Here is a 16853-nt window from a genome sequence, read left to right on the forward strand (position 1 = left end):
AAGACTCATCTATTTGACAAGTCAGACTATTCCTTTCATTTCATCATGGGCTCGGCTAAAATGGAATAATCCATTCTGCCATATTTCAAACCAGAGACCCTTTTTTTGTGTGACAAGACACGGTTTGAGAAAATAGAGATCCACAGAATGTCACTGCAGCCTCCATGCTCAAGAGAGAATCCAAACAAGATGCTGTGATGATTTCTATGCCCTCTATTCTGCACGAACATTTTTTAAAATATAGATATGCTCTTACATAAACGTCTCCTCGCAGCGGCATTGGTGTTTATGCAATGCACCATACAATGGAGGCACTTCTTAGGAGAACGCTGCTCTTTAACTAATGGACTCTAAATGCAGTCTCTCTTAACTCTGCACAATGAACTAATGTTTGAAGTGCACAGATACCCCTTGTCTGCATTCGTGTGGTTTATGGATAGCGAGAATTCTTTAGTAAAGCATAACAAATAATGATTTCTTTAGGTAAGGCAAATCTTTAGATCGCCCCGATCTGAACATATAATTAGTTCTGAAATATGCAGAGAAACAAACTGTAAACATTAGTTTAGTAAAGAGATACTGTTGAGCGGCTGACAAACTCATAAGGATTAACATACTGCTGTGTTTATGTGCTACTTGAGGTCCACATGATACAGTATTAGTGCAATACGGTTAGACCTGCGATCACGTTCCACACCGCTCGCCAAACACTTTTCCTTGCAGCTCTTTGATTTTTGTTTCAATAAAAGTGGCTAAGGAGCCCCACAAAAAAAGCAGTAACAATGAAAGTGAGTTTGACAAAACAGAATATAGCGATATAAAGGAATCTAGTGCGACACTGTAACAGACATGACTAAGAGAGGCCCTGCTGTTTGCCTACCCAGGAATCTTTTCAGCCCAACTGTTCTCTGATAGCCTGTGGCCTGACTGGGTGGGTAAATGCCGGCCCAGCTCTCCTCCCATGTGTGCTCTGATACAGGCTAGCAGCTAAGCCACTGACAGACAAACGATCAGTGAACAGGGGAAGGGGGGCTGTTGAGCGAGAGATAAGAACCTGGGAGTCAAAAAGACACTGGCCAAGTATGGCCACAGAGCAGTTCAGATTCAAGGCCCCTAGTACTATTTCACCAGGATCAGCAGAGAGAGAGTGAGATTGGCAATACTCATACGAGTGTAGTGTACATATATATATATATATACTGTATATAGGAAAATGTTATGGCTCATAAAAGGCTGCTCTTTCACTGCTTTGGAGATTTAATGGAAATCCCAGATTCATTTAGTTTAATTACAATTCAATGTTATGTCTACACACTTTTCTAATGTGCATTATTTGAAAGCACTTTTTAAGTCTGTCTTAATTTTCTCTTGGAATTCCTTAGTAGAAATAACGAATGGACACAAATGAAGCAAAAGCCGACAAACAAACACTGAGCTACAGTATTAAACTGACAAATTTGTCCTTGAATAAAGTTGTGACTACAGACTTTCAGAATTTGGTAAGTCTTAGCAGCACAGTGTGTGACATTGTTTTAAACATCTCGTATGAAACTTAAAAAAACTTGAAATTAGTGACTTTTTTTCCAGGAGAAAGTAAACCTCCTGGCATCCTTTTCATTTAATCCCATTTCTGTATAGGAGAAATAATTGAAATGATTCACTATTTATTCAATGGTTTGTACTTTTAAACTGTTACCAGTGTAATTTACATAAAACTATTTATAACTGACCAACTTACAAAAATCTGGAAACAAAGCAGTCAGACGTGCACCTTATTGTCCTGTGCTTCACTGTGTTTTAATTGCTCTGACTTTTACTGAAGTAGCGTCATGTTTTCCCTTGCCGAAAAGTGCCAACAGCAGAAGGAGGGTGATGTCATGCCTGTACAACTGATACCTCCCCGTCCTGGCTGCCACTACTTTCTCCTTACATGGCAGAGGTCAACTACTTCATATCAGTTCCCGAACAACCTCAAGCCATTCAATCATCTTACTGCGCTTTATCTGCTCTTTTACAATGTTGGTGTATTGGCATGCCAATTGATAAATAGACAGAAGCTGACCTGACCTAATCTAATTAATGTGTGATCATCAATGTTTGCAAGATCAATGTTGTTCAACAGCAATGCAAATGTTGTAAAACGTATACAAATTCTATAGAGATTGACTATACTGAAATTAGTCCCCAGCTAGGTAGCTTCCAACGTGACCTAGCTGAGTTACCTAGCTGGGGACTAATTTCAGGCGCTGTGTGATATCGCTGCGCCTGCTTTGTATGTAGCATGTTACAGCAGCAAACTTCCTTGATTATTACGCCGGAATGAGAGTATAGTTCATAATCATATCGGCCTAGAAAATCTTAACTTTTTTCGCCGGTCTTAGCACACGGTATAAGTAAAGAAGAGTCAAGTTTTCAATAGGAAAAATATTGAATCTCTTTGGTCATTTTTGAACGCGAATGCTACTGCTCTAATTGGATTCAATGATCTATGCTAAGCTAAGCTTAAAGTGCTATCGCCAGACCCGGAGGTGGCCCAATAGATTCCAAAACGGTAAAACTAAATTTATTAACTCTGCGGGTATTGGATAATGAGTGTTGGAGAATGGAGTGTTCCTTTAAGTGTTAGAAAAATATCAGCCTGTTTTTCTTCAGACTGTATTCATCCGGCAACAGAATAAAAATCGAGAAGGCAGCTATGGCTGAATTCTTCAGCTGAACACTAGTAAAATAAAAGACCTCGTTGAAATAGTGTCATGTTGAATATGGATCTAAGAGCATGGGCAATTTCCCTCTTAGCGCAAAGACAAAGAGCTCCATTTAAATCCAGGATGGGGCTTTTTACATGGACATCCTGCTATCAGTGGGTTACAGACAGTAGAAAGATGTAAAATATTCCAGGTGGCCTTGACAAATCACTGGAGTCATCTAATACTGAAATTACGACTTTGCAAATTCAAGGGATTAGGGTAATTTAAAACTCCCTTACAGTCAATTTTGACAGTGTGCCAAAAGTACACTGGCAGGGTTCACAGCCAGATTGGACATGTGGTTAGAGTTATAGGGAGGAATCACACTGGACAAAAGACAGTAATTTGGCATTTTGCATTCCAAACAGATCTGCCTGTCTTTACAATGATATAATGGGCCCATCTCCCCAATGCTCAGAATCTAATCTAAAATAGAAAAGCAAAGGCGTGTAAAACATTAAAGTTCACCAATAAAAAATATACAGGCTAAATGTTTTACAGGCTCCTCTGCATCCCACAGCTCCCTCTTTTCTTGCTATGACAAAGTTTCTAACTTAAGCAACAACAATTACGAGCTAATTTATGGTCGACTGATTTAGGCTGTGTCCGAAAGCTTAGGCAGCTGACTTGTTGCCTCGCTGCCTCATGAGGCAATGACTTCGGGGGCAAAATTTGGGCATAAAGGCAGCTACGAGAAACCCATTTGGACAGCCTTCAGAGGCAGCATAACAGAATTCTGTTTGAAATATAAACAGAGGGCACCTTTAAGATTGACTTATTGAATATGTTAAAACTACAATACTTATTTCTTGCTAGAATTGCAATACAAAGTTGTAAAAAAAGGAAGTATATCTTTATTTGCACAAAAACTGTGCTCCAGCTGCTATATTTTGGCCGCCATTTTTTTTTCCGAACTCGACCCTGCTCGATCAATCACATTCCCTGCACAAGCACATGCATAGAATTGTGGAACATTGAAGGCAGCGAACGATACATCCATGTTGCATCCAAATCAACCTGATGGAGGTATCTCAGCAGACAGGAAGAAAAGAAAACATTGGATACAGACATGCCTTCCTACTTTGAAATGCTGTCTTCTAAGAGCTTTCGAATGCAGCCATAGTGTGAGGAAATATGCAACACTATTTTTGTCATTCTGTTTATAATTTTTTGTTATCCTTTGTTTCAGTTATTAATCACATAAATCATTTATCACACAAAGTGTTCGTCTATCTTACTTTGTCATTCTGAAAGAAAGAGGTTTGTCAATGAAAAAGGGTACTTTGGGTTTGAATAGTAAAATCCAGCACTTGTCAAGGGGCATGTTTCTTTACGCTGGGCCTTAAATGACTTACTGTCAGGTTCAAGTGAGTTGAAAGAGAGAATCATGCTTCTGGCAATAGGGGAAAGTCTTGTTAAACAAAAGAGACACACCCAAGACAAGTAGGTGGTTTTGCTATTATGATTTATGTGCCAAACATGCCTTTGCTCACTGTGATATAAGCTTGTAATTCAGGATATCTGAGAGCTCACCAGCTCACCCAGAGAACTGATAAAATCTCACTGTGTTCCACAGTGTGACCGCAATATAAATACTATGACAATCGTTTGGTTTGTTCGATTTGTTTGCTTGTGTTTTGCCATCATGTGTTGTGAAGGAAGTAGTGCTGGTGTTAACAGAACAAATGGCGGTTCCTCTATAAAAGACATGCTGAAAGCATTCCAGACCCCTAGAGGAATTTTTATGTTATGTTATGTTATGTTATGTTATGTTATGTTATGTTATGTTATGTTATGTTATGTTATGTTATGTTATGTTATGTTATGTTATGTTATGTTATGTTATGTTATGTTATGTTATGTTATGTTATGTTATGTTATGTTATGTTATGTTATGTTATGTTATGTTATGTTATGTTATGTTATGTTATGTTATGTTATGTTATGTTATGTTATGTTATGTTATGTTATGTTATGTTATGTTATGTTTAATTTAAGTATCAAATGTATGCACCTGTTGTGAACTTGGGAGCCCTGTGAAAAGTTAGAAACTGCGCAGTGGATGAGGCTGAAGTGTGAGAAGCAGAAGATAAAAAGCCCTATTTGCTCTTTATTTAATCTCAATTTCTACAAAAAACAACTACAGTATAAAGAGATCTTGTGTGTGATCTTAGCATTACAAAAACATCACGCATGACAGATGACGTGCCATTATGCAAAGAGCAGCTCCTCTCAACAACAAACACAGTAATGATGCAAAGCAATAATGTGACAAACAATGTCACGTTTAATATCCACCCAATATAATATAAGAGAAAAAGCAACATGCTATAATGTCTGCAAGCTAAAAAACAATACAGGCAACACAAAGACATGATACTTTCTTAAGGTGTCCCGATGATTGCATTTAATGTTGGTATCCTTAGCATGCACAGCAGAACATAGCTGTGGTCTAAGCTAACATTTAAATGCCCACAGAGCAGAGGTAATGAGAGACAGTGTGGGGGGGAGGGGGTCGGCGGAACACAGGTGCAGACTGCATCACTCCTACAAACCATCAGTTGTCTCCGCCACATGTTCACACGAGCCCACCTCAGAAGCCACACTCACTAATGCACCCTAAACCTCTTTTCTATGTGAACTCTTCCACTCCCTCCTAGTCACTCACTTATCAGGGTGCTGGAGAAAACTATGCCTCAAAGCAATAGTTAACCCACAAAATTTTATCATACCATCCTGTAAAATTATAAAAATTATGATTAATAAAACCATATGACTTGTGCCTTAGTCTTCTAAGAGAAAGCATTACTTTAGCTTTATTTGAAGAAAAGACCTACATCCGAAACCTGTGAAAATGCAGCGAGCAAAACATGGAAGTGCGTTTTTTCAGAAAACATGTAAAAGGATGCCAATTATTTCACTTATTTTAATGCAAGTTGAATTTTCAGTTGAACTTAAGTATATTCACTTTGATGAGAGGCATCAGATATAAAAGATTAAAAAAAGATCACAGTGGTGCTTCGAGATAAACCTGAACTCAATGCAGTTTATAATGGTGCTTATGTTAAGGCTAATCACTGACCCATAAAAACAGATAACCTAAAGGTAAATTACCCTCCATGGACTACCCGGATTAATCCTCAGCACTTGAAGGTTTTTGTATTGCTCGAGTGTTGAGTAACATGGGACTCATGCCTAATCTGCCCTCTTAACCCTAGAGGCGTGGTGGCAGGGTGAGGAGGCAGAGAGGAAGAGGATCAGTAGGAGGAAAGAGGATTAGCAGCTTTGGGCTGCTGCTCTGGCTGCAGCCTCGTACCCGTGATGCCGTGTACCCAGACAATGCCTACAGAGAAGAGGTAAGGGCACCTGAAGCCATGGACTCACACATGACCGTGTCTTCAGGAAGGGCAAAGGAGATGGGCTGTCGATCTCTAAGCCGCTCTGCTCTTCTCAGCAGCACATGTGCTGAGTGGACCATGTGGGGTGGCTTACCACCAGAGGTCACAGTCAAGGGCAGGGCAGTTGAAAGGTCAACGTAAGCGGTTTCCTAAGACAATGCAGACGCGGCTTTCCCGCATCGCAGCAGTAATTTGGATGATTATTCACAGCAGACGCCAACTGCTATCAAGAATGCTGTTACATTCATATATACTGTACTGTATGTTAGGGAGGACTAGAGTGGGAATACAATACGAGATTTATGTTTATGACACATCAGAGAATCATCCTTGTTTATTATTGTGAAAATCATAATAATAAACCCCTTCTCTCATATTTGTTTATTGCCGGTCTTAATTTTACACAATGTGGCTGTGTTACTCTAAGACTACACTGAGTCTCCATTTCACAGTCATCCGACTGTTCATCTCCATCCGACAGTCATTAATGTTTAATATGCTACTGACAAAATAAATAAAGTTTTTGTTGCACATTCACAAATGGAAAGCTCCAAACAAAATCCATGAAACTCCAAAGACATAAGTACAACACTTGTGTTTACAAGTATTTGGTTTCACTAAACCTAGCATGCTTATACTATTGCATTTTCATTTTTAGATGACCCAGACGGACAGCAATGCATTACAATTCCAAAGGCTTTTCTATGTAGTTACAAATAGAAGAACAAGAATACATTCAGCTGACATGCGTCTAGCCAGATAATTTTCAGTTCTAAGTCCATCTCACATGTTATTTTTAATTATAATTGTGTATATGCCTCCCCCAACCTTCAACCACTTACATATACTGGATTTACACTTTAAATGTAATTGAACAAATATTAACTTTGAAATCTTATCCATGTGTCAAAAAGTGAGCAGTATTTTCATGTGGTGCGGAGGCCTGTGCCAACTTGGACGGTAATCCGCAAGCCAATGGTTTGAAAGTCATCATCGCTACATATTAAAGAGCTTCCTAATAAAGTTAAAACTGAGGAGCCTAAGAACCTGATAGATGGTTTTATTTGGCAAGTGCTATGGAAACCTATTTACGGCTTGTAACAGGCACAGCTCTGTGTGTGTGTGAGAAGCTAATATTTTGATACAAGATTCAAACGATGGTTTTTCTGTTTACCTAACATGTTTCTCATATCCTTTAGTAACGTATTTAGAATCAACCGTGTGGCAATGTAGCGCAGTAGTGGGAGAGGAGGCAGCCAGAGGTTTCTGGTTTTTGAGCTGCTACTTATGGCCAATTGCTGGATGACCCCGCTGGGACATCGTACATTCCGCCAGGCTGGAGAGCCTATCCAAAAACCACAGATAATAGACAGGCAAGTCAGTGCGGACTAAATCAACTGAATATATTCATGCGAATGCATATTCATAACTCTGCCCTTTATGGTGATAAAAGCAGTCCGTTTATACGCCTTTTATTGAATAAAAATCCTCAGAGATGTTCCCAGAGGAGAGAAAAAGGCCTGTGGTGCCCACACAAGCAAACTATGGCTCAAACATTATCTACTGGGCTCAAGATTCTGCATCCTGCCTCCAGGTCTCACGGGGGAATGCTGGAATCTCCAGCTCAATGATAGGGTTCCAATAAACAATGAATCACGCTGCTCTGAGCAAGCGTGAAAAAGAGCCTTTGAACAAAAAGAAAAGCAAGTGTGATTTAATGGACACGGCGCACATTCCGCAGAGTTGATCTGAAAAATATTTCGAACAGAACTGCTAAAGTGCCTTCACACTCTGGAAAAAAGAACGGGCATACGACAGCAGCGTTCAAACCAGTAATGAGAATGACGCATCAAATGTAGAGTCAATGACGTCCCTTGACAACAGCCTGTTTCCTGTACGGTCTTCACAAAAGTGTCATTAACTGAAGTTTGTAAATGAAGGGGTAAACGGCAATTTTGTTTTACTTGTGCAAATAGATGACACCACAAGCGGACGCTTTAACAATATCTATAGCAGATTTTGTATTTTATGGACAGTACCTAAAATCAACTTTCCTAAATTATAAAAAAAGAAAACTACATAGAACAAAACTACATATAATTTCTGAGGTTCACTTTCCACAAGTTAAATAACATTTGTGGCTAACTTTGTGGCTGAAAATGCATCCTTTGCTATCCGAAGCTGAACAATTACTAAAACCTACGGGGACTGTAAGGAAGATTAGAATCTAAAACTTGTTAATGCTTAACTTGGACAAACAACCAGTAAGCGCTCTACCACAGAAATCATATTGTGCATAAAAAGTAGGCACTTAACTGTAATTAAAACAAAGGTGCAACAAGGCTTTACGGGAAAAGAAGAAACTGATCTTACCTGACAAACAATACAGCACAATCCTCAGTCCTGGACCCCAAATGTCCAGCTCAAGTCTTGATTTTGTGCTTTCTTCCTTTGCTTGCAACACTTCTTTCTACTTGGATCTTCCTGGTGCTTTCTCTTCCTTGGGTAAAATGCACTGTAAAAGGGGGAAGGGAGAAAAGGAAAAGTGTTTCGCTCAGTGATTCAGAAGCATGGTGTAAACGCCAGCCTTCTCTTTCTGACAACCAGCGTTAATTGCAGATCAGACTCGCCCACACACTCCAGACTCTCTCTATTCACTCTCTCCTGGAAGGAGCTGAGAGCAGGCTGTGAGATTGGAGTGCTATGAACAGCACAGTGGGAGACGCTCTAACCCCCACCCTGCACAACACCAATCACCACCTCTGGAGCTCAACTTCTCCATAGCTGACTTTATTTTACAGAAAGCACAGACAGATGCCCACAGGAAGATGCATGCATACTGAAAGTGAGATACAAATAGAATTTACAAAAAACCACCTGATGCAAAAATTGTCTGCATAAGAGACAATGCACTGTACACTACAATCCTATCAATGTATGATAGACAAGCATATGTATGAAATGAGAAGCAGGCCTCGGTAGGTATATACAGTCCATTTGCACTGTCAGATCGTACTACTGAACATTTAAGACAATAGGTCGCAACACAGGTCAAAGCAACTTTATTCACCTGAAAAAGCAGCACATCAGGGCGAATGGGGCAGAAATGTCAATGCAATTGACATGTAAATTAAACATCTTATGGCATCAGATAGTTAATAGACAGAATTACATTTACTAAAGAATTGCCTTTACTAAAAGGTCTACAAATAGATAAATGGCACTTTAATCATTCTGCATTCTGAACATTTTTACTTGCACCAAATTGGCAAGCGATATAAAATGATAAAGACATGTCATAAATAATCTGTCAAATATTCTTGATTTAACAGAAAACAGCAGGACGGAAAAGCGTGATGCTATGCTTTATTCTAAGTATAAAAAGCCATGTTAGGTGAACTGGAACATCCAGAATGTTAAAACAAATCCTTTACAAATTAATTGACAAGTGTGTAAATAGAAGGCTACTGAGTTTTAAGTGTGATGTTGTCAGCGCTGACCTTGCACCCATGCTTTGGGATTATTAAATTATAATGAAATTACATAGAAGAGGGAAATGCGCTGGTCTTTGGACTGAAATAATATTTCTATTGTACCGTAGGTGAAAATGAAAAAAGATATTAACAAACTATTAAAAACAGGTGTTTTACATACAGCAAGCAGTGCAGGATTCAGAGTGCAGAGGGATCAGAAAATGTAACATCACTCAATAAATCTTTGCCCTTCACATACACACTTTTGCCAATATAATTAAGCAGCTTGATATTTAATATTACTTAATATTAATATTACACATTAAAAACATGTTTCAGAACCGTTGTTTTTTTTTTTCTTTTCATTTTGTAAGAAAAAGTATCACAAGTAAAACAATCACTGATAGTTACACTGCTTGTAAGCCTCTTAAAAGCCAAACAATCAGTGAGACGGACAAACATTCTTCCTGAGGTCATTTTCATGATGATGTACCGTGACCTGATTGCCTGTATCATGTGGCTTGTAATTACAAAGCTTGTCAGACACAAGCAATGAGCAATCTTAAGAACATAGCCCCATTCGGCTTTTGACAAATAGACAACATGTCAAGACAGCATGCCATACTTTTGAATGTTCTTTTTTATATTTTCACCTTATGATTCATGCGAATCATTTGTATTTAACACATATTGTGTATTTTGTGAAGGTCAAAATGACATGTCATATTGTCGTCTTTAAGGAGAACAGATATGGCGAGTCTGAGGCACTTAACTGATAACTAAATGGCGGGGTACAGGGCCATTACAGAGGCACGTGTAATCTTGCAGGCACAAGTACTCCGCTCTTTGCCTGTATATGATTAGGCTGTTCCCTCATTGGGCATTTCAAAATCAGCCTCTCTTTCAAATAGTTCACATAATGCAACAAAATGGGCCGTATTTACCATGAAACGCTTGTTGTTGTGCATGAATTGTTTAAAAGCACAAGAAAATGTGATTATGTTTTTTCTGCCACAGTTTGCCTCAGATCAACACTGAAGCTCACAATTGTCAAATAAAATAGAAAAAATACTTAAACACGCAGCTGCAGCAAATTATGAATTATTGTAATATGTCAAACTGATTAAGTCCATGGAAAAAGTATAAAATGTAGTTTTAACTATAAAGAACAAAAGTAAAATCATTTGGTAATGTGCCAGTTGTTTTTTAATATCAATATATCAGAAATGAAATTGAAATTATATTTAATTAAATAACTGTATGGCAATAATGACCTTGTAAATGAGTCACAATCATGTACCACACAACTGCTAGACCTCTCACTAGTTTGAAACAAGAACGCATGACTTCATTAATAACATTAAATCTAAAGTGAAATTAACATGTTAGAGTAATTGATGGCATCAATTTACACCTGTCTCAAACTGTATTCGTTTCTCTATCACACAGCATGAAGGACTCCAATAATCCACGCAGACGTTTCGCCAACATGACACTTCGGGCGGCTGGTGTCAACTCTACAAAGCTGTGAGAGAGACCAGCACCCTCTAGATTTCAGAAAGAACAATTCTCTGGAATGACTTCCAGCGGATATTTCAAAGTCACCAGCCTTCTCAAAGTTAGGCGTCGTGATATTAATAACTTGGAATATCACTAACTTCACCCGAGTTATTCGTATGTGGCGGTGCGGGTCCAAAATAAAAAGATTACAAGTGGTCGGACGTGCTTTGGAGGGCTGGCGAACATTATAAAGTGAGTAATACAATACATAAAGAGTCGGAGGTACAATATATTACCTATTCGTTTATGCCGCCTTACATGGTATACAAATGTTCACTTAAAAATGCAAAGATTAAAAATATTTCATATTGCAACTTTAACCAGCCATCAAGCTTGAAAAATGCCATATCTGCGCCAGGACTACCCTTCCGATTCAGAACTTTAGAACCGACTGAAGTTCTGCCTCTGGAGGCTGAGACAGGTGCCCCTTTTCTACCCCCGATATCTGGATATTAACAAAAACGAACGGTTTTCACAATTCATACGCAGAAAATGTATCACTTTAAGGTCAATGGGTATTCTAGTAACGCTCCTTTCTTTTAGTTTGGTCATTTTCAAATGACCCGGATTAAAAAGGATAAAGACGAACTTCGAAAGACATTCGACAACTGTCAAAGTGGGCTATAGCCAAAACCGCGCGAGCTCTTCCCAGCTTGGAGAATGACACGAGCGAAAGCAAACGACCCGACACCAGACATTTCTATCCCTGTTGCCGACCACCGAGAAACACATGACAAACACGTTAAACCTCCCAACGAACTGTAAAGCGTTAATTCGCGATTATCCGGTCTCACTCCTCGTCTCCCTTTCGCGCTTTCTACCCTCACTCTCCCAGACTCCGCCGCTGTGTAACATTGTTGCTATTTTTGCGACTCACCTTTTTTTCTTCGCGGTTCCCCTCGCTGTATATAGATACTGTGTATCGGTGACTCCCGTGGATACGCTGTGACATAAATGTATTTTCAGTCACATTGACACACGGCTTCTATTTTCGGGAGCTGGGCTGACAAACTCAGAAGAAGCAGCAGTCCCTCTTGTCAGAACGCAAGCTCCTCCCCTAATATGACGAACGCAGACGGAGTCAAGTCAACCGCCTCCTCATCCTCCTCCTACTCTACTCGTGTCTCATCGCCAGTTTGAAAACAAAAGCGAAAAACTCGAGATCTACGACTTAAATGTGAAATAAACACGAAGCAAGGTATAAACCGTGTTTTTTGTGAAAAGTATAGGAGGCAATGGAGCGCGAGACTTGGGGAGGAAATAACTCGTTTCATGATATCATCTGCGTAGAAAAGCGATGAAACAAACCGAATAGTTAGTATTCATATGTACACATTATAAGTTGATAATAACAATCCTGCCGCTAAAAGTTTAAAGGCGTCACTTTTGGGTAAAGTCCACTACAGTGATAAATATGTGTTACTTGCAGTTAACCCGTTTTGTGCCGTTCACTTTATTATTTATTGTGGTGGTTACGTTTGTGCTACCTCGGATACCATTGACGTTTTGAACAACATTAACAATCGGGTCAGCGATTTTAAAGTGGCATGTTTCTGATCCAATTGATCTGTTCAGCGGCTTGTTAGCAGCCAATCAGAAAACGGGGGCTGGACGCGTTTTACGTTGCATGTGGCAGTGTCACGTGTAGTTGTAGGCTCTATTAAAGAGGTGTGGTGGCAGAACAGTTGTGGTTTTCCCGGGACTTAAAGGGAAAATGTCTTTCACATTTTACCACATATGCAGGATAACAAAATAATGACATTATATTTCATTTAAAGCAATGCAAAATACAACTGGGAAAAAAAGTCAAGGGCAGTCCTGCTGCTTCTTATAAGGCCTAGTTCTTCACATTATTCAGTCAGAAACTAATGTCTCTACATTAGAATAAAAAAGGGGAAATTATGAATGTTATTTTATTCTTGAGTCTTCTATGTTGTTAAGGGACTATTTTCAAGGGGAAGTGTACAGAAGACATGACCTAAGTCAGATATAAATGTCACAAAATACACCCACAACGCTTCTGATTACTAATATCTGCAGTATATTAAGCAGCACTGTTAAACTAACTGCCACAACATTAAAAATAATAGATATTCAAACTATTTTAAGCATTTCAAGCAATCATTTATGATCACAAGGCCGTAAAAGCCTAAACATTTATTTGACATTGTAAGCCTACACTAACGGTTTCGTCTATTTTGAAAATAAAATCTATAAGCTACAATGTTTTCAGCTGCTATGAGTAAACAGGTGACTGCATAACCATCAGTTCTTCAAATTTTGTGACTTATCAAAACATTAACAATTAATCACAGTAAGATTTATTAAACCAATGGCCATTGTATATTATATTTAAGCGTATATTTACAGGTTACTACAATAATACAATAATATACTATAAAAAACAATAATGAAGATAAGCAAATATGCATATCATCAATAAAATATTACAATTGTATTGCTCTGCATTAATGTAATATATATAGATAAGATCTTTGATTTAAATAGTACCCTTTTTGGCTGCTTGGACAGCTGGCTTCGATATTTTACACTAGACGAGAGTATTTTCATGGAAATAGGTTTCTTTAGTTGCCTCATGCTATTTTTAAACAGGCTATAGAGAACATAATTTGTCTAATTTAGTAAAATAATTTTTTTGTAGTATTTCTAAGAAATGTTGTGGTTTAATTACAATTTAAGCTCTATCAACAACATCTGTGGCATATTGCTGATTACCAAAATAATTGAATCGATGTATAACATCGGCAATAATTTATAAATATATCAACATAGCAACAGAATCCACAGCACACTAACATTCTAAATAACTTAGTCCTGGAAAATAGCTATGGAATGGATATTGATGAAATCCCTAATTATGTACCCTCTGTGACTTCAGATTTTTTCAGATTCTATTTAAAGCCTTGTAAAGCCAGAGCTGTACATAAAAATAGTCCCATCAGGGCTAGGCACATACTCCGGATCCACTGTGCAAACACCCTTTGGCACCAAAACCCTAACAAACCACACTGAACCCCAGCCACCTGTGGTCTAGAGATTAACTAGTGAGAGACATGTCTTATTCTTCTTCTTTCCAAGTTTAGTATCAAATCAGCTATAACACACATTTTACCAGGGAGACTCTTCTGGTCGGATTTATTAGATTTATTTGATTAATGTACATTGCATGCCAAGTAGTTTACACATGCTGATGCTACATTGTACATAGAAACATGTGACTGTACAATAAAGAAAAATCTTTGGTTTGTTTTTTTTCTATTGGCATGCATTTTCAAATAATGTTTCATGATTTAGTAAAATTTGAAATGTACTATCCACAACCCATGAGGTCATTCTACTGTATGTGTTAATATTTTGTATACAATATATCTGCCCTTTTGCCCCTCCCCTTCAGTGAATGGCTGTATCTCACCTGTTTCTCGAGCTGCACGATCACCTTCACAGAACCTGCTGCTATATAGCCCACTCAGGTGTCTCTTTCCTACATTCTTAACTTAACTTAATTCTTCCTTCCTTCCTTTCTTTCTTTCTGTTCCCCTTTCTCTCTCTCTTTCTGTAATTCTCTTGCTTTCCTCAAAGCCAGACCAGCTGGCTTTAGACGGCTTTCTTCTTGCCCCTGTGAGGCCTGACTTCACACTTGCGTCCCTAGGTCTTTCTGCCGGAAGGGAACTGGGCGACAGAAGTTTGAAGGGTAGGATCCCAGATGGACACTGACATGCTGGGCATGCGTGAATGTGGCAGGGCTTGGCTCAGGGGAGTGGTGGACCAGCCGCAGCTGTCACTCACCAATACTGAGCATGTTGGAGGTTTTTTTGTTAAATGATTATTAATAAAAGTGGAAGATTGTGCTGATCAAAAAACGTTGCCTGACTAAAACCACAAAACCCCTGTCATTAAGCTTTCTCGTAATAAAACCGTGTCAACTCCTTTCTCAATACTACTATTACTTAAATGAAAGCCAATAGAAGTCATCTAAACATTGAAGTCAAATCTTCTGAATATTATAGTGTATACTGTCAAAAATATTTAGGTTCAATAGAATACTGACAATACAAACCTGCCAACCGAAAGTTTCAACGGAGAGTTTTGTATTGATAAATCATATAGTCCCCAAGAAATGAGGTAGGGTTTATTAAAGCACACACAAATATGAGACAGCTGACATTTTCAGCATTGTACCAGACCACAAATAACGGCAGACTTCTGTGATACCAAGCCACCAATTAAATAAAGACATTTCTACAATAACAGACCATAAGATTACTGTAGTCAAGCTAGATTTCCTGTCTGATCTTTGTTAGAGAATGGACAGAGGTTCACAGTACTCATTAACACATTGGGTCATTGTTATGACAGCTGATTCTAGATGAATGCATCATTATCATAGCCCAGTTACAACACCTTCAAATGTCTACAACACACGATAATAGGATATAATGAATTAACAATAATCAACATTTAACTTTCCATTTATTAATCCAGACCAGTTTATTTTTACTGTTGTCTATAAGAATTCATTTTCATTCATAACACGTGAACTAATGTTAATTTATACTTAAAAATCGTATTTTAACTAAAAATAAATGATTAATTTATTACTGTAAATTTAAGTTATAGTGGAATCTGGGAAACTTTTTGCACATACAGTACTCATCAAAATCAGGAGAACACAGAAGTACAGTAAAGAGAACAGAGCCAGACTGTGAGACACAGGGTATTTTTAGCGCCTCTGCGAAGTTCTCTTATGCACAGGCTCGAACCGCACAGAGACAAACTGCCATGCTTGTGCACTACTCCATTTTTAATAACTTTACTTTTAATAGTCTATAGACTATTAAAAGTAAAGTTTAAAAAAGGGGGAAAAATGGAGTAGTGCAAAAGCACTGCAGTTTGTCTCTGTGCGGATCGAGACTGTGCATAAGATAACTTCGCAGAGGCTCTAAAAATACCCTGTGTCTCACAGTCTGGCTCTGTTCTCTCATTACCGTGCGTAATTAACACTGAGCATGCCCTGCCAGCACCGCACACAACTGTCACATACTCATGCATCTGTGTTACATATCTAATCAAAATCTTAGAAGTTCCAACTAACTACTTTTTTTCCTTTTGTTCCGGCTGCAGTTTCCTGAGCTTGTACGTATACAGCTGATGCACTCACAACATTCATAAACTTTTTGTTCCTTAGGTCTGATTAAGGCCACAGTTTGACCATGACAATTACCAACTGAGCCAAAATCCAGCTTGGTACCTACAGTATGATAAATATATACTATATTTTTCTTTTGTTGCAACCACATAAGCAAGAGAAAAATAGTAGTTTTATTGTTTAAGGCACAAATGACACATGTTATTTTATTACATGTTTCTGTGGGTTTTAAGATTAGGCTTTTCTCCAGAATTATAATTTCAAAAGGTTAGTTTATCCTACTTTGTGTCTATTGCAATGAGCTACAGACAGCTGGTTCAAGCTCCAATAAAAGCTATTTAATTCGCTCACCATTTGTTGAAGTTACTGCACAGCACCATTTATAAAAGAGAGCCATTTTGTACGAATCATAGCGAGTTCATTAAAAATTGAGCAAGGTCAGAAATGAAACTGTTCTTCCCATTTTTCATTAGGTCTTTAGTATCAAGAATCATTTAATTAATCTTGC

General features: G+C 38.3%; 1 protein-coding gene across 11 annotated transcripts in view; it reads right to left on the reverse strand.

Annotated features, from left to right (window-relative positions):
- The window catches only part of mef2aa (myocyte enhancer factor 2aa), a 75731-nt gene extending 60854 nt beyond the window's left edge, over positions 1-14877 (reverse strand). For 4 of the 11 annotated variants that reach the window (XM_079465881.1, XM_079465889.1, XM_079465886.1 and 1 more), the window contains exons 1-2: positions 12056-12237; positions 8519-8660 (exon numbers count right to left, since the gene is read on the reverse strand). The gene's annotated coding sequence lies outside the window, so the exon portion shown is untranslated. Of the gene's footprint in view, positions 1-8518; positions 8661-12055; positions 12279-14611 lie in introns of those variants that run through there. The other 7 variants (XM_079465888.1, XM_079465883.1, XM_079465880.1 and 4 more) reach the window with 4 other exon arrangements.
- Positions 14878-16853: the final 1976 nt, after the last annotated feature.

This window comes from Barbatula barbatula (genome assembly GCF_947034865.1).
Source record: "Barbatula barbatula genome assembly, chromosome: 10".
Classification (NCBI taxonomy): Eukaryota; Metazoa; Chordata; class Actinopteri; order Cypriniformes; family Nemacheilidae; genus Barbatula; species Barbatula barbatula.